Raw genomic sequence first — 19,514 nt, forward strand, 5'->3', positions numbered from 1 at the left:
TTTTAATAGATTTTTTTTTATTTGTTTATTTGGCAGGGGCAGTGTACATTAATTAGCATTGCGGCAAATGCATCAGAATTATCCAAAAGCCTATCTTTCATCCGTTGTCCCTGGACAAATGTTAAAATTGTCACCCTAAAAACAATACAAAAAGTATACAATGAACCAAACCTAACTAAGATACACTAAAATAGACATATCAATCCTAATATATATAAATTTCTTAAATATGATCAAATCAAATTATTTACTTCACTTTAGACTGGCCGTAATGTTTTGGCTCACAAGCTGGTCTTTTAATGTTTTCCACTGGGGCGAGGCATATAATGTTCACCAGCTGGTCAAGGGGATTCCTCAGGGATCAGTTGTTGGACCACTTTTGTTCTCTATATACAACAAATCACTGGGACCCAAGATTCCAACAAATTGATTCTTCTTACCACTGATAAACTGATGATCTAATGGTAGCTGTACAGATTTTAAACCACTTTGAGGAAATCTCTGCAGCTTATCCTGTAAAAAACTTCATTTATTCTCTCTCTCTGTCTCTACTATAATTTTACAATCCAGTTAAGATTATTTTTAGTTATCCCATGATGTTCGGTCAGAAATCTTGTGGTGATCTTTGACAGCTATCAACTATGGGCAGACTTTGGTCAGGGGCCAGCCAGGTCAAAGAGCACCCAGTGGTGTCAGAGGCCAGGGGATATGCACTAAAATAAAATAGACATGCATTTAAGAAAGGTCAGGGTACAACTGTAAAATGATATGCATCTCAAATGTTTTTGAACCCATTAATAGCCTATAGTGTTGATGTGAATGCATTTGTTGAAGTATTTGTATACTTTTACACAGCTTTTAAGCTTTTATTGAACCATGTTTGGCTTGAAAAGGGCACTTTGCATCATAAGTGGTAATGGTGTTCCAGCTGAGCTAATCATGCACTATGGTAAAAGTATTGTGCATGAAACTTATGAAATATGTTTTGATATTTTACAGTCTATAGTGTTTATTTGAGTTGCACCCAAGTTGTCTGCAAAAGAAGAAAAAAGGTCTCTAGAATATCAATTCTGAAAAGTTAGCCAGACTTTTAACATCTAGTTCAACAGTTAACAATGAAATCAATTTACCCATGTTTAATTATGCAGCCGCATAGACTGATGCGGTGTCTATTTAAGGTATAGAGGCAGCGTCTGCACTACTTTCCACATAATCTATTGTCAGAAGTCATTTCCAATGCAACACAACAGGGACCTGATTACAGTAATTGGTTTCGGTAATACGAGAGGCTGCAGATTGAATGGTTTTGTTCCAGTCTGCTGCGGGTCTCGGAGGACAGTAGGGGAGACATTACCTGTCTGGTATTTCAGTAGTAGCTTAAGTACAAGTCTTCAAATAGAATCATTCAGTGATAACCGTAACCACAGCCTGTGTGATAATGCACTTCCTGGAACTTAAAGTATTGGTGATAATTCAATAATTAGTGACTGGATGGATCAGATAGACTGTAGTCTTTAATTCTTTTCAGCTGTTCATTTGTCTTAACCAGTCAGTTGTCAGAGATGTCTACACAAATGGACTGTGGAAATGACATTTAACAGCCACACTTAGGATGAAATAGCTAAATGTAAATATAAAAATAATGAATCTACACAACTGTAACCTCATGGTGGAATAAATCACATACTGAAATCACATATTTTTCCAAGCAATGAAAACATTTCCAATGGTCAAGCATTTAAGGTGGCGTATTACAAAATCAGGAGTGTATGCTTATAACAGACAATGTTTCTGTGCATCAGAGTTAAATATGATACATTGTACAATGAAAATCATTCATTCATTATTCTTTATCTTAGTCTCTGATTTAAAAAAAATAATTATACTATATTGACTTGAGTATGCTCAGCTGTATGCCATGTAGACTTCACCCTCTCCTGTAGCACAGTGAAGTCAAAATGGGATACAGCTAAGGATGTTTACGTCATTATAGCTTTAATGTTAGCTATATGTTTTGTGACACTGTACAACAAATAATATTTTTACATTACAGGGGTTGGGTTTAGGTTAGAGCTAGGGGTAGATATTAATAAAATACAATAAATGCGTAACTTAATAAATATTATTAATACTTCTCGTTACCTTTTGATATCAGCTGTATCCCTTCTAGTAAAAACCGCTGGAGAGATCTGAGTTGATCAATTTACGTCATGTTTATTTAGAATTTTCTGCCGAAATAGGTACATCCAGGTAAGCTAGTGTTTATCTTGGAGAGGAATAGAGAAAATATTCAAGAAACATAAACAGTGTGTATCATACGTAAATAAAGTGTATCGTCCAGTTATATTGAAAAATAATTATTATTGCCGTCTCCATAGACATCCATGTTATTGTATTTGAATGTCTAAAACCTAAAATAAATGTTATTTGTTTGAAAGCACGGAAAAATTGTAATTTATGACAAGCAATGTGCACCTCTTTCTGTAACGTCAGATTTGAATTTTAGCAGTTGATGGACGTGCGCTCTGAATGTCCTAATCACACTGGTGTGATTATATGCTTTAGAGACCAGACAAGGCCGATCACACTGGTGTGATCATAGATCTGAAAGGGTTGAATTGTGCTTTAATATATGCAGTTCATTAAATATGGATAAAAAACTTCTATACTCCTGCTATTATAATTTATTCTAACATTAAGACGGGCGAAGCAGTGGCGCAGTAGGTATTGCTGTCGCCTCACAGCAAGACGGTTGCTGGATCGCTGGTTCGAGCCACGGCTCAGTTGGCGTTTCTGTGTGGAGTTTGCATGTTATCCCTGCGTTCACGTGGGTTTCCTCCGGGTGCTCCGGTTTCCCCCACAGTCCAAAGACATGTGGTACAGGTGAATTGGGTAGGCTAAATTGTCCGTAGTGAATGAGTGTGTGTGTGAATGTGTGTGTGGATGTTTCCCAGAGATGGGTTGCGGCTGCGTAAAAACTTGCTGGATAAGTTGACGGTTCATTCCGCTGTGGTGACCTTGGATCAATAAAGGGACTAAGCCGACAAGAAAATGAATGAATGAATGAATGAATGAACATTAGGACAAAGCAATAAACTCTTTTTTGAAAACTTTAGGTTGTTTTCTAATTTTAATTTCCATATTAGTAATTGATACGTTACATTTATAGTTGTGTGAATGTTTCTTCAGTTTAAGAAAGATAGTATTTTTATTATTAAAGTAGATTTATAATTTGTATATTTTCTTTTCTTTATTTTCTTACAATATTTTCTTCTTTTCTGTGCTGCTCATTATTTTCTTCTTTTTTGTGTAGCTCAGGTTTATGTCTACTGTTAGAGTTTTTATTATTTGTTTTATCGGTGGTTTAACATTATTAGTAATTCCATTCTGTGTGTAGTTTGTTAGCATTTATTCTCTTATTTTGAGGAATGTAAAGCAGACAATTTTATGGTTAGCCAAGCACAGTAATCTCCAACAGCAGTTGTGCGCACTGCTTTTACAGTAGTTTGCTTTATACAATTGACCTTAGACATCATGAATGTAAGGGGAACAGTGTTTATTTACACTTTGAGTGGATACGCTTACTGCTCATATTCAGTAATAATACAAAAAAAAAAAAAATTTAAAAATTGCACCTACAGTGTTCTGGTCTTTAACAAAGAGTCAGCAAATTTAGTTTTGAATATAATTTTATTGCTGCTCAGTAGAGGGCTCTTGGAGAGGCAATTTCTATGGTGCGCTGGCATTGGAGATTAATTTTCTATGTGAATTTATTGAGAATTAGCCCAGCATGAAAATGTTCTCAGTGGTATGGTTGCAAGCCACCTAATCTCTCCCAACTCTAGGGAAAAACTAATAGAAACAGCCAGTCAACCCTGCAGAGATGAGTTGCTTTCAAGTCTTTCTCTTTGGTGATGAAAACAAAACAGAGAATCAGCCTTTAATGGGTGGAATTGCTCTGTAGGAATTTGGGAGTTAATATTCTTTTCATGCTCCGCATACTTTTCCACTCGCTGCTGGTTTGTTCGAAATGAAAGAGGTGAAGCGGCACAGTTTGTCTTTTGGTATTCAAATGAGGCGGATCATTTGCTTAAAAAAATGGCACATTTCATTTTGCTAATACTTTTTGCTATCTTTTCATGCTGAAGAAGTTGTAGACAGATGTCCTACAGGGACCTCAAAAGTTGATTAAAAGGAAGTTGATAGAACTCTCACTCCATTTTGACAATTAGTGTATACTAGGGCAGAGCGGGGATAATTAAAACATTGTCTTTTGGTGGGATGCATGAAACATTTGAAGGTTCAAAGAGTAAATGTTTTGCCTCAGACCTGTCAGTCATTACTCTTGTCAATTAAATTTGGGCTTTATGTAAATGAGTTGGAAATGATTAGTGTACGTAAACGGCAAAATATCAATCAATATATATGTAATTAAAAATAAAAAATTGAATAATTAAAATGCCTACCAAATGAAATAAATTAATAATCCTCACTGTTACCAATGCCTAACTGAAAGCAAAACAAACATAACGTGTCCAAGCCTGGTCCTCTCTCACAGCTTTCTTTCCTACTTTTACGATCCAGAACTCTTCCATTGAGACTAGAGACAGGTGGGGCAAACAGGTAACAGTCGTTAACAGTTATGCCACCGGCCTTACATTCCCTCATGGCTCTCTGCCCCATCCCACTCTCTTCATACCCCCATCACCCCTGGCAGGCTGGGGGCACCTCAAGTCAGTGTATACTCCAAGGCCATCACAGCACCCGCGAAACCTGGGAAAGATTAGATGGGGTGGAATGGGAAGGAGAGAGGAAAATGCGAGGAGACAGGAGATACTGCAAAAAGGGAAAAGAGGAAAAAGAGCGAAAATATCCTCTTGGTCCTCTACCAGCTGGATAGCGACAGCCTTTATATCTGCTGGGAGACCTGTATTGGAATCTATCCACTTGTATGGCTCTAGGATCTGCAACTTCTCCTTTGGCTGGTGGAATGCTGCTGTACCCTGCTCCTCCTCATTCCTAGCGGATGGTAGCAGGCCCTGGCTCTGTCGCAGACAGCGCAGCTTCCCTGGCTTTGTCACAGTGGTAAGCCCCCCGTCTCCTCCTCCTTTAAGAAAATTAAAATATATTTAAAAATAACTAAAACATTTTCTCACATCTGATTACACCTTATGTCACCTGAAATATTTAAGACAGTTTCATTACTCAGTTTTTATAATATCAATTTACTAAGTTTTGGTGTTCACACTTACTTTGATTCGACTATATCGACTCATTGCAATGCATATAATCTGTTGGACTGTGTTTCAAAGCAAATGCTGGATCTTCAGTAAGATGATATTTTTAGTTTTCTGATTTAAGCAGATAAAATGGTAAATTATGCATGTAGCAGATTTATAAGAGGTTTTCAGGCAAAGTTTTGAGCATGTTGATAATTTAGAGGTCCTTAATCATTTGCATATCACATATACACAGTTATGGGGTTAATAATGTCCACAACATGACAGGGTTTTAATTGAGCAAAATGTAAACAAATACTGTAGCTGCTGTGACCTAGATCTATTCCTCCCTTCATGTCTTATGGTAATTATCTTAAATGGGTTCCTAAATAGATATTGAACATGAATGGCTTTAAATTATATTTACATCTGGGAAATGTGCAGATTAAGTTTTCGAATTAAACAGGCCCTAAGCTTAAAATGTGACAATTTATTTCCTTTTCTTTTTCTTTTTTTTTTCTTTTTTTTCTTTTTTTGCTATTTATGAAATAGTCAACTGAGTAGGTACTACATTTGAATTTGAACTTACTTCATAGCTGTCACTGAAGTATTTTCTATATAGTATGAATGTGAGTAGTATAAATGGAATTCACACTCACTACATCTGCCATGTTGTCATTACTGCATGACTTCCTAATCTGTGGCTTTAAGTACTCTCAGAAATAAAGCTACACAAGCTCTCAATGGGGCCTTTCATTACTTTTGTACCTAAAGTTGGGAATTTGAGTTAAAGAAAAAAGCTAGGTGGGAGATAAAAAAATGAATGGGATGAAAAAAAAAACTGAGAGACAGGAAAATATATATATTTTTAAGTTTTTGCACTCCCTTGCAAAAATCTTGCATCCCTTGCATTATTTGGCAAAAATGTTTTTTTGAGGGAATGTAAAAATATTTTGTGTTCCTTCACAAACACTTCCTGTTCATTTCACAAACCCTCCAGTTTTTTTTTCTTTTTTTTCTGGGATTCTCCTGTATTTTACCATTCTATCCCGCTATGATCAAGTTTAAGTATTTTTCCATATTTCTCCCATATTTTTAATCCGGAAAGCATGTTAAAATTAATATACCAATGTCTGCATTTGCTTTCTTTCCAATAAAGATATGTGTTGATCATTGCCTTTCCTATGCAACTTCTGAATCAATGAACGCATATCCGTATGATAAACTGATCCCAGATCAGCTTCTGTACATGCCATTTAAAGAGGAGCTCCCACCCAGTTTTTTTTTTCTTCCACCCATTAAGTCAACTTAACTGATTACAAACCATTGACACTGTTACATTATTTTGTTGGATTTAATAGGTGTTGTGCAATGACCTGCATAAAAAATTATAATTTATTAGCTTATAGAATGTCTATATTACTATTATTTCTGTAAAAAGGAACAAAAGTTGTTGGCATCACACTGCCCTGTAGCATTTATTTTGAGAGGGTGCTCGCTGCAGAGCCATTTGAGCAGAGCTGAGCTCCAGCGAGGGGGAGCATGAGCTCTCGCTCTGCCTCCTGTAAGCTGTTTTAATGCGTACACCAACCCCACCCCTAACCCTACCCCCAGTGACATCACTCGTAGAAGAAGTGCAAAAAAGGTGGAGCTCAAGCTGAAGCTCCCCCTCGCTGGAGCTCAGCTCTGCTCAAATGGCTCTGCAGCGAGCACCACTTGTTTATTTTTACCTAAACTGCAGTCAATCACATCTTGAAGTATGTTTTTGCAGTTTCACAAAAAAATGTTGGCTGAAGCAAATCTTTTCAGAGAGCCTGTGTTGAATATAAACATCTTAACAGAAGCAATATCCAAGGTCTCCATAGTTTTTTGAAAACTATGTATCTGATACATACTGTCTTCATGTAATCTATAGTAGGGAAATCAGAAATTGTTAATGCACTGAAGTAGAAACCTGCCGCAAGATTCTGTCCTGTAGTATTCAAGTGGTCAAAGAGAAAATAATTTGACCTAATACTGTTTCAGCAATGTCCAAACATTGAACACAAGTCCTCTCCATTTTCAATAAATAGAAATAGGGCAATTTTCAATATGTAACTAAAAAACTAACAATAAACAGAAATAGCAAAAGAATGTAGGCCTACTTAGTGTAGTATGTCATTCACCGATGAGGGCTAGAATAATATTGCTTGAGTATGTGACCGCAAACCCTAAAAGCTCTCTCCATGCAGCTTTGTGCAGTAGATAAATTATAGAGCATTTGTTTTTAGTAAATTAATATTAAGATATTTTCATTTTGCGGGAGTCCCGCAAATAATTGTATTCTCCCACAACCTGCACAAATATAAGGATGTTTCCGCCTGCACCCACATTCATCCTTCAAATTTTATTTTGTGTCACACTCAGTCTTGTCTTAGTCTTGTCATTAAAGCCTTGCATTGTTTTGTATACTCCCCTGCCATTTTACTAGCTATTGAACCGTTTAACACAAATAACTAATCAGAAAATCACATGGCAGCTACTCGGTGTATAAACATGACTGCTGAAGTTCCAAATGTGAATCAGAATGCAGGAAAGATGACTGAAGTGACTTTAAAAAGTGGCATGGTTGTTGATGCCAGACCCTGTGATCTGAGTGTTTCAGAACCTGCTGGTCTACTGGGATTTTTGCACAGCCATGTCTTTGGTTTACAGAGAAGAGTCCAGGAAAAAAAAAAATATCCAGTGAGTGACAGTATATGGTGGGTGAAAATGTTTTGTTGATGTCAGAGGAGAATTACCAGTCATAGACAGCAGATAGACAGCAGCAACTCAAATAAATACCAAAATCAAAGTTTGCAGAAGAGCACCTCAAACCTTGAAGCAGATGAGCTACAGCAGCAGAAGACGAAGTATACATTGGTGACACTCCTGTCAGAGTTCTTCTATCAGCGCAATGATGAAACTAACAGAGTGGTCGAAGGTTAAATGTGTGTAACCCTTTTGTAGTGCTTCTGAAAAGAATTATGTTATTAATTATGAACAGGTTATTGTTACTCATAATCTACAGAAAAGGGTTAATATAGCATTTAGCATTGCACTTCAGAGTACCAGACCTCAGTTTCTGGCTCATGGGCCCTTTACGATCCCTTCTCTCTTTCCAACTACACTTCCTCTCTCCATTCTGTTACAGTGGTCCCTCGTTATTTACGGGACTAGCGTTCTAAAAATAACCCACAATAGGCGAAATCATTAAAGTAGTCATCTTTATTTTTTCACAATTATTATAGATGTTTTAAGGCTGTAAAACCCCTCACTACACACTTTATACACTTTTCTCAGACAGGCATTATTTTCACTCTTTTATCTCGTTTAAACACTCTCAAAGTACAAACCTTCATAGAAAAATAAGTCAAATATTATAGAATGAAACCAAAGATTAAAACCATTTGATCCTCATTTACCTAATTTGAAATGGTGCACTACAGCCGTGTAACTTCTACCTTCCTTTAGCATGTCCAGAAGTTCAACTTTTTGTGAGATGGTTAGCATCTTCCTCTACCTTTCGAGTGCTACCAGGTGTCTTTAACGGTGCAGAACTCTTTGTCGACATTGTGGGGAGAAAACTTGCAAACATACAGTACAGCACTTTAGAGTCACACTGCTAGCGATCAAAGATTTATGTTAATTTGGCAACTGAACGCATTCTGTACTGTACAAGTGACAGGCCATAGAAGAGATTGATTGACAATAGAGATCTACAGTCAGGATGCAGAACACAATGTGCTGTAGAAAAAAAGCATGTCAAATTGCACAAAAAAAAGTGCAAAACTGCAAAGCTGTGAAAAGTGATCTGCGCTATAGTGAAGGACACCTGCATATCCAAATAAAGACAAAAAAAAAAAAAAAGAACAAAATCCAAGCCTTGCTTATTTTGGATATGTACCCAAGTCAACATTTCTGGATACAGTGAATCAAAGTTTGTTTTTGCAAATCCATCAGAGGCTTCTGTGTACATTTCTTATGATGTCAAATTTTGTAAACTTTTTTTAGTTTTTTTAGTTAAAAATCTTTTGAGTACATATTTTGCGTCTCTACAAATGTTGACCTGGGTGCAGTCACAATGAGCCTGTGTTGAAAAAAAATGTGACCATCTTAGGATGTTCTGTGTTTTACACTACCCTCATAAATGCTTGGAGAAAGATGTGAAGATGTTTTTGTTTGTTTTTTTTGGAGTTTTAAAACACATTGATTTAAAAATTACATTGATTAAAGTGAATTATTCCAGTTATTTATTGCACTTAAATTATATTTTTGTGTTATTATCTATTTCTATATACTATTTATAATTTTTTTCCAGTTACTTGCCTGTCATTTAAGTTTGTGTGAAAAATGTTTGCAGTATTTACATGTTTATTTCTACATATCATTTATTGAAATAGTTTTGTTTGAAAAATGTTTTATTTTATGAAGTAGATTTCAAAATGCACCCACAATTTTTCAGTTGAATAACATTATTTATCAACATACATTTTATTACTGAGGATTTCTTTAAAGTCAAACATCTTGTGAGCTCAGTCTCCTGTCTTGTCTCATGGGAAATCTGTCAAGTGACTCCCATTTTGTGTATGGCATATTTTTGTCTCATTTTGAGCTGTTAGGTCCAATTGAGAATCATTTAAACACCACAGTCAGCTTTGTGTCCATCCCTTGATGACCACAGTGTGCGTGCAATGGTACTTCCAGCATGAGTTTGCTATGCTCAAATGCCCACCCTTCCCTAATAGACACCAGATCTCGATCCAGCATTGCACTATTGGGTTGTGCTGGGATGGGAGATTTACGTCATCATGGATGCCAGCCAACAAATCAGTGCGAACCAAAGTCTCCAAGGAATGTTTTTTTAACACCTTGACGAAAATAGAAAGCGTGGAGAAAGTTTACAGTAGAGCAATTAAATGTGATAAACTCATAATTACGACTTGGAAAGTGGGAAGTAGGAAATCTCTGATATGTGAAGGGAGCTTATGATTACAACCCATGCCCTCATACACTCTAACCCCAGAAATTACAACGCAAACATTTGCTGATTCAGAAATGAGGAGCCGTCTGTACTTCAGCTGCGTGCAATCAAGTGATGTTTGCGTTCTAGAACTCCTGTATATGCAATTATAGAAAATGGAGAAGGGGAAAAAAATCACAGGTGGATGCTGTGGTAAATTAAGACCCAGAAGCAATGCTCAATCATAACCATGAACATAAATGTTCATCTAAAAATTCCAGTCAATCAGCATCATCAACAGGGTTCTTCAGACTGTCAATTGTTAAAGCAACACTCTACTTTTTTTGCAAATAGGCTCATTTTACAAGTCACCTTGGGCTCTATTTTAACAGTTGAGCTTCAAAGTCAAGCGCATGGCACAAAAGCATTAAGGGCATGTCTGAATCCACTTTTGCTATTTTATGGATGGAAAAATACAATCTGCGCCCCAGTAACATGGTCCAACAGGGTTCTGCTTATTCTCTTAATCAGTTATGGGTGTGTTTTGAGCATAACGTGCAATAAACCATTCAGAGTCTCATCTCTCAATCCTTTAAAAGTCAGTTGTGTCACACCATGGCAAATTTGCTATTTACATGGCAGACTTTGTAAGTGAAAAACTGAACACTTTACAAGTGAGAAAACAGTTAAACAGATTATCTGCAGTGCAAGGATAAAGAATGAGCCTCCTCCATTCGGTCTCTTTACTTTTACTCTTTCCTTCACTCCTTTACTTTCATAAGCAAACGGTTTTGTGCGCACTCCACTGAAGACATCCATTAGCCTACATATTTAATTTAGATTTGATGAAGATTTGTTTCAAAAATCTTTCTAAATTCAGTTCTAATTTCAAGCAAATGAATAAATGAACCATAATAATGAAGTGTGGTAAAAAAAAGTGGATTTATAGTGGAGTTATATCCAAACACACGTCCTATTGTTTTACCCCATAAAGTGACGCATGCGTCTCCATAACCTGACTTGTGGACAAGTCTTAATTTGTTTTTATTAAAACAAATAAAAATATGCATATCAGAATACTAATTATAACATTGTACAAATGCAAATTGTCATGAATAAACTGAAAAAAAGCCCCCCGAGATGAGGCATGGAGGTAATGTTTTTTATATTCATGTAGAAAATAAGTTTTGTAACATTTTAAGCCTATTTTTTTTCATATGTAAAAATGTTTGTGTAATGCAGTACATCCTGTGTGTTTTAAGCAATGTGTAAGCATTTGGACCTGCATAGGAGCATATCTCTTGCGCTCTGCGCTAAACTTTATACCAGCTTTTAGTTAGTCAATGGCGTGGTCTATTTCAGTTTCTCAAAATAGCAACACGTCAACAATGCGCCTTAACACACCTCCTTTTTAGACCAGCACACCCATGAGTCCACAAAGTGGCGTAAATGTATTTGCTATTTGAACAATGTGGTGCAAAACATGAAAATTACAATTGCGCTGGTCTAAAAATAGCAACAAATCGTGACAAACACGTCTTGTGCCTTATTGCGCAGGGTGTATCATAGAGAGTTAAACTCTCCTCAAGTTAAACAGTTGAGTTTAACAATTATTTTTCAATCCATAGGGTACATGCCGAGCTAGTGTGTTTCCATACTGATAAACTTCCGGTCACCTGGTATTGTGAGTTTTGTTTCCAACTTATACGGTTCCTTTTACAGCATCTATGTGATAATGTAATTAAAATACAATCAGTTAAACAGACTTTGGCATTTATTTAGTTGCTCAAGCATAAAACGAGACAAAAAGCTGTTTGCCCGCACTCGCCTGTCATCGGCAGGCTAACGCAGAAGCTCCATTGACTATATTGTGGTAAAATAAATGCTCATATTATAAATATATGGCAGGGAAAATGGAATTTAATGCAGTGTTTTTTGTACAATCTGAGACCCACTTTATATCGGATATACCAGTGGGGAGTTTTTGCATTGGCACACAGTTCACCGGAAGCGTTACTTGCAAATTAAAAGTCCTATTAGCATGCTTCGACGTATACCAATCTTTGGGTCAAGCGGAGGCTCTTTAAGCTTAGCTAAGCTTAGATCATTGAATCAGATTAGACCTTTAGCATCTTACTTTTGATGATTTTCCTATTTAAAGCTTAACTCTTCTGTCGTTGCACATTGTCTTATAATTGACCAAAAAAAAGTTTCTATTTTTTTAAGCCCAAATTTCATTCTGGTATAATAATCAAGGGACATTGCTGCCGTACCATGGCTGCAGCAGGCACAATGATAATACTTATTGATTGCACAATGATAACACCATTACCTATTGTAGTTACCAGCGTTATCAAGCAGGCACAATATAATTACAGAAGAGCCAAGCTTTAAACATGAAAAACGATCAAAAATCTAGTGAGATGCTAATGGTCTAATCCGATTCAATGATTCATGCTAAGCTAAAAGTGCTCCCGCCAAACTGCAAGGTTGGCTGAATGGATTCAAATATGGTAAAACTCAACTGCCTAACTCCAGATGACTTATAAAATCAAGATTTCAAATAAAAAGTGGAGTGTTTCTTTAAATTCTGTAGCTTTAACTCCTATCTGTTATCATACTCAATTAGTCAATGCTTTTTCCTCATGCTCGGAGACACAGCTGCATTCGAGAGGTTGCTGGTGCCAGTTTTGGCCACCTGCTCAGACTGTGGAAGTTAATGCTATTTCAAGCCAATCAGAAATGATGTAGAGGAAGTCAATACGTAATTTTAAGGATCATTTCATAACTTTATTATCAGACTTTAGTCTGTCTGTAATATGAGCTGTTATAACGCTGCCATTAGTGCCTTTTTGTGCTGATCCATGATCAGCTTCCTGCACCTAAACACAGGCCGTATTCATTAGCAATCAGACCGCACAACTGGCCTCAGATCAGAATCAGAGTGCATAATTTTCTCTCTCTCCTTTAAAAAAAGCCATTAGCAGGACGACTGCAGAGCGAGAGGCGACTACGAATCCGTAAAGCAGCCTGAATCACTACTGCTCATTCAGCTGAACAGTTGCCATAGACACAGCAGTGATGATGTGTGGCTTGTCTGTTGTTTTAGATCGCTGTGTCACTCTGGTTTGAAACAGATGAACTGATCGCAGTTACAGCCGTGTCTGATCTCTGACGTGTTGTAATTGCGGCTGGTTGAAAATAATAATTACAGGAGCCTAAATCGGGAAGAATAGGAGGGTGAATTAAATGCTGTGAGCGTCTTGCGTCATTCTCTTGCGCAACACAGTGGGGAAGTCATCATATCTTTCAAGAATATATTGGTGTTATATTCAAACGGTAAAGTCAATGAGATATCTGATCATGTGACTGAACATGTACGTGATCAGATATCATTATTCACATTCATGTTCAAAATCATTTAAGAAAAATATTATACAAAAAGAACAAGTGATAGAAAGATGAAGTGTATTCAGGTGCTATCACAGAGTATGATGCAGCTGGAATACTCGATCCAATTTCACATTTCATGGTATGTTTTTCCCTGAAAACAACCCCTAAAACTAATAACACAGACTCATCCAGGTACTTTGGAAATGCCGTCATTAAAAATGTTTACTTACATATACAGACATCCACAATCATATTAATATTTGGCTCCATCTTGTGACTAAATGGCCTATATATGTTAGTGTACGCTTCATACAGTTTTTGTTTTCATTTCAGCTTTGTGTTTTTACTGTTTGGTGGCATATTGTGACTGAATAATATGTTGGTTAATGTATGCTCCATTTAGACATTTTCATTTATGTCAGCTTTGTGTTAAATTAATTATTTTATAAACTATTACAGCCAGAGCCTGTCATTCCTATAAGCAGACTAAGCGGCTGCTTAGGGCTCCGCCACCACTATGGGGCCCCCACAAACCGCTAGTGGTGCAAGCAATTTCTTTTTTATTATTATTATTTTTTTTGACATTTTACAAATTATCATCATTGACAGTGCTTTAGTACTTAAATATTTATAAATTTTCACTTAGTTTTTAAAAATAATTTTATTAAAGTTAAAATTGTTTTTATGTGAAAGGTCGTGTGATCAACTGGAAGCTCGCAGCATCTCATTTTGCATATGCGTTCTTTGTTCTCACAGTTCTTGAGTTTGTTCTTCTAAAGTAACCTGCGAGACCACCAAAAGAACATGAATCCATGCACTGACACAGCCATGGCCTTTGCCTAATTGCCTGCCCTATTTTATACCGGATTTATTTTGGAAATTGGACCGCGAAAATGAAATAAATCTAATATTATTCTTCATGCGTAGAAAAACTGAGCGGAAAAAATGACGACGAGAAGAAACAAGCACAAAATAATGTTTATCATTGCTTTTTAAGTGTTAGTGATTATGTTAAAGACATATTCTATAACATTTGTCAAGACTTGGCATTTACAGATTAATAAATACCTACGTATATAAAAAATATTACTTTTTTTTCCTTGGTTTACAGACCTTTTTTTTTTTTTTACATTTAATCTAAAATGTTCATTTATTCATTAATTCATTTTCTTGTCGGCTTAGTCCCTTAATTAATCTGGGGTCGCCACCACGGAATGAACCGCACTTATGCGGCACGTTTTTACGCAGTGGATGCCCTTCCAGTCACAACCCATCTCTGGAAAATAATCTAAAATGCATTTTACTGAAATGTAATACTCAAGTGTCTTTCACTGACATATTTTGCTCACTTGTAACATTTTTTTTTTCCTGAGACATGTTTAGAAATGTTATGTGCTAATTGAATTAATCATATAGTTTAATTTAAACTCTGGACCCTGCATCTCAAAAATGTTATTCTATAATTCTGATATATATATATATATACATATATATATATATATATATATATATATATATATATATATATATATATATATATATATATATATATATATATATATATATATATATATTACAGCTCAGAACAATATTGTGTGTCTAATTTTTAAGGTTTGTGGCAAGTAGCTGTGTAATAAACAAGATAATGTACATCCAGGAGGTTGTTTTCGCAGAGTAAAGTCGTTAGTTTTATACCACAATGTTCCTTTTTGCATTGCCAATAAACCTGTCAGGCATTATTTTGCTATAACAACCGCCTGGATGGACTTTATACCTTATATAAACCCTGTCAGCCTTATAAGCATCCCAATGTAAAGCAAAAGCCTGCATTTTCATTTTCAGATTTCAATTTTAGATTTTAGTTTCTGACAACAACAAAAAATGTTTCTATATGAAATGCACAGATGATTTGTTCACCATAACCCTAGCAATGTAAGCTAACATCAATATGGTTAGATATGATTTCATGTGTACTTTAAGTATTTTGTTAACTTTAAGTAGTTCACAAAGACAAATGCTGACACAATTAATAAAGTTTATTTACTTTCAAATTTGTCTCTCCAGCATTCAGCAAAAAATAATAATATTCATATTTTGCTACTAAAACAGGGGCGCGCACCCAAGGGGTGGCCACGACCACCCCTGGGTAAACTCTGGCCACCCCTGTGGCCACCCTAATATGATTTTGCTGTTGATATTATTAATTTAAGTGTACTTATGTAAATTCTCAATATTTCTAAAAAAAATATGACGTAGCTGATTCACTGCCCCTCTCCCCTTTCCCCAGTGGCGGATTTAGGCATGGGCAACATGGACGATCGCCCAGAGGGGCAGCTGGGGGCAGCACGCAGAGATGGTGCAAAAAAAAAAAAAAACATCCCCTAGTAAAAGCATTGGGATACAATTTACTTTATGCAAGTGTAATACTTAGAGTGGCAATCCCTGAATAAAGACAATAGAGGCTATTCATAGTTGGCATCTTTTGCACGCGTTCTCTATGTGCAACCGAAACAACGCTGGTGAAAGCAAACTGACGCATGCGCGCAGAAAACCATTCCCGTGCGCCTCACGAACTCCTGTGTGATTCCCGGTTGTTTGCATGCACGCCGATAAAATACGCGTCGCTCATGCGTTCTGTATAGTGAGTGTGTGTGTATGTATATAGTAATGCCTTTTGTTCAGTTAGTTCATTTGTTTTATTAATTAATTCATGAATCTTCATTAATTTTAGACATGGCATATACTGTATGATGTACAATAAATGTAGTGAAAAATAACTGAAAAGTTATTTATATATATGAAGTGTTTCAAACTTAAAATACTAAAAAAAATATTATTTGGTTTGCACATGTGCTTTACTGAATTATTATAAGGAATAATTTGCAATATTACAAGAGTAATTAATTAAACAGATTCAAACCACATTATTTCATATACCAGAAACAAAAAATATAACATTACACTAAATTCATTATTTTTTGTGTGCTACCCCACGATTTGAAGTGCCATTTTCTGGTCACCCCAGAGAAAATTTTCTGGGGGCGCCACTGTACTAAAATCATTGACAATGTGGCAAGTTTTCACAAATTTAGCAGCATTTTTTTTATTGTTTTGCTGAGAAAATGTACACAGATTAACACATCTTAACATGATGCAAAAGATGCAAAGCTAGCATGTGTGTGTGTGTGTCAGAGAGAGAAAGAGAGAGAGAGAGAGAGAGAGAGAGGGCTATGCTTATGAAGACAGATGCATGTATACAATATATAGTAGTTTATTAATTCACACACCAGATGAAAGACATGATTGACAAATCGGCAATGCACACCGAATGAACACTTTCGATAAACTCACACACTTTCCTTCAGCTTATTCCCTGCTTCATCAGGGGTAGCCACAGATGAAACAAGCCTCCAATATTTTTATCGCATGTCTTTGGATTGTGGGGGCCACCCCTCCCATGAAAAACCTTTCTGATGACGCTATATTCAAATAATTTAGCAAAATGACTCTACAGAGCAAGCTAAACATCAGCATTAATTTGGTTTTCATGTGACCTTTTAAACCTGAATTTGGAACAGGAGTAAATTGAAATCAGTTAGCATCATTTATGAGACTTGTGCACTTTCATGTTGTTGTATGAGATCTTTGCTTTGAATTTTATTTTATATTTTATATTATTATCTAACTGGTACGCTGTAACTGCAGGACGCTGGACAACAGGGTTAAGGATCCACATGCTGTTCATTTATAAGAGTATTAGGCAGGCAACGGTCAAAACAGGGGTAAACAGATACATACAGATACCCCATAATCATGCTCAATAAACAGGTGAGCGGTCAGTATTGGCAGGATAAACAATAAAATAAAACAAGGCAAGGGTCAAAACATGGCTAGAAAAGGCAAGGGATAGCATGTTGTAACGTCACAGTTTTAATAGATAACAAGACTCAGCAAAGGCTGTGTCTTTGTTTGCTGTATATAATGTTCATGTAAGCAGTCTTTGAGCTGTGTGTGTGTGTGTAATCAAAGAAGAACCGGAACAGGTGTGAGTGTGTGGTGCATGACAGGATTTGTAGTTTCTTTGGTGGCAGATTTGTAGTTTTCCAGTGATCTGTATGGATTAGATTGTGACATACGGTGGCCGAGAGAGCTTAACATGCTGCAATTCAAGAAAACACATGCAATTACAAAAAACGAGCAAGTTTTAAAGCAAATTAACAAAAGATCTTCATCCGTTTGACAGCATACATGTTGCAAATCCTCACAATGCAAACGAATGAAAAAAAATGTGCTGCATTTTCATACAAAGTAAACAAATGAATAAAACACGCAGCATTTTCTCACAGCGAAACAATTTACAAAAATGCACTTCTTACAAGAATTTAACACAACAGAAATGTTTCAAAGTAGTCCAAAAACATGATGGACCCCCAGTGAGATTATTTCTCAGTGAAGTTGTAAGTGATCTTTAAAAGGTGAGTTTTTGTTATTTAATTTTACCATCCTGATTCCTTTCTTATTTGTATTTTATTAGCCTAAAAAACCCTAACCTAAATAAACGAATCTTTCACTTTTGAGGGTCCCCTTGAAACATTGTTATTGTGTTCCTTGCTAATTGAAAGTGTTTTAATTAAATTGCTTGCATTGTAAGAAAATGCTGAATATATAAATAATATATATATATATATATATATATATATATATATATATATATATATATATATTCTTTATAATATATAAATAAATAATTCATTATATCCTCAAGCCTGGGGTTCCCTCGGTTAGAAGGGCGAGAGGGGAGTTTGAGCTCAGGTAGGTCTCGAGAACTCCCCTGCTTGTAGCTGTGTTAGAAGTATAAACTAAGGTTGTCTTGGGTGATAATTTGGTTTAGTCGATTGGCTATGGTGTATGTTTTTGGATGGTGGGGGAAACCCATGCGAACATGGGAAGAATATGGAAACTTCGCAGAGAAATGCCTACCGGCCCGATAGGAACGTTGGACCAGCGGTGTTCTTGCTATGTGGCAACAGTGCTGGCCACTAGACCACCGTTTCACCCTGTCGGGAAAAAAGGGTGGGAAGTAAGGGTAAGTGGGGGGGGGGGGGGGGGGGGTACTTTAAGACAAAAATAACTGGAGTGAAAAACTTCATTTTATAATGCTTCCGTTATCATCTAATAGGGCAGATTACTGAGCTAATGAGGTGCCAGCCAAGTTGATCATAAGCACGCAAACCTCTCTAAATTAAACCACACGTCTAATGATGAAACAGCTTGATATTGTTGGTTTTTGGATTTTAGACCAGTAAATGTCAGTATATTTAATGTTAATATGATGTTGGTTTCAGATTTTCAACGTTAGATTTTGGTCATTTTCCAACGCAACCTAAAATCAACAAATATCAATGTCATTTTATATTTTTATTGGACATCAAAATAGCATTGTTCTTTACTGCTAAGGACCTAAATCTAACCTACTGTAATATTAACTTATGATGTTATGTGTTTGCAGAATATAATTCAAAGCATATTTTTAATATAACGACATTAAAGTAAGACATTAAAACAAGTCTCATAACTTGTCTCATGGTGCAAATTGATTTAAATGTACAAACATAGGTTTAAAAATTCACACAAAAAAACAACTGTATGTCATATCCTGCTTTATAGAGTAATTTTCCAAAATTATTTGATTGTAGCTTCATCAGAGTTAGATTTGTCCAGAGAGTCAGATTTCAATACAACACCAGGACTCGAACCAGCGACCTGTACTAACCACTTAAATCTGGGGAAATAAAATAAATATTCTGAGCTCCACAATATGTTGGCACATTTGCTTGATTTTGTGTTAAATTAGCAGAAAAGCTAAATCCTGAAGGGTCTGTAAGCTGAAATTGCCCTCATAAGAAAATAAAAAGAGACAC

General features: G+C 36.0%; 2 protein-coding genes across 13 annotated transcripts in view; one reads left to right on the plus strand and one right to left on the minus strand.

The window, feature by feature from the left end:
- The window catches only part of tmem132e (transmembrane protein 132E), a 1,079,249-nt gene that overhangs the window by 420,847 nt on the left and 638,888 nt on the right, over positions 1 to 19,514 (plus strand). The gene's annotated exons all lie outside the window — the stretch shown is intronic.
- LOC147844446 (uncharacterized) overlaps positions 1 to 19,514 on the minus strand; it is a 528,585-nt gene that overhangs the window by 217,133 nt on the left and 291,938 nt on the right. The gene's annotated exons all lie outside the window — the stretch shown is intronic.

Source organism: Danio rerio, chromosome 5, assembly GCF_052040795.2.
Source record: "Danio rerio strain M-AB ecotype USA chromosome 5, GRCz13ab, whole genome shotgun sequence".
Taxonomy (NCBI): domain Eukaryota; kingdom Metazoa; phylum Chordata; class Actinopteri; order Cypriniformes; family Danionidae; genus Danio; species Danio rerio.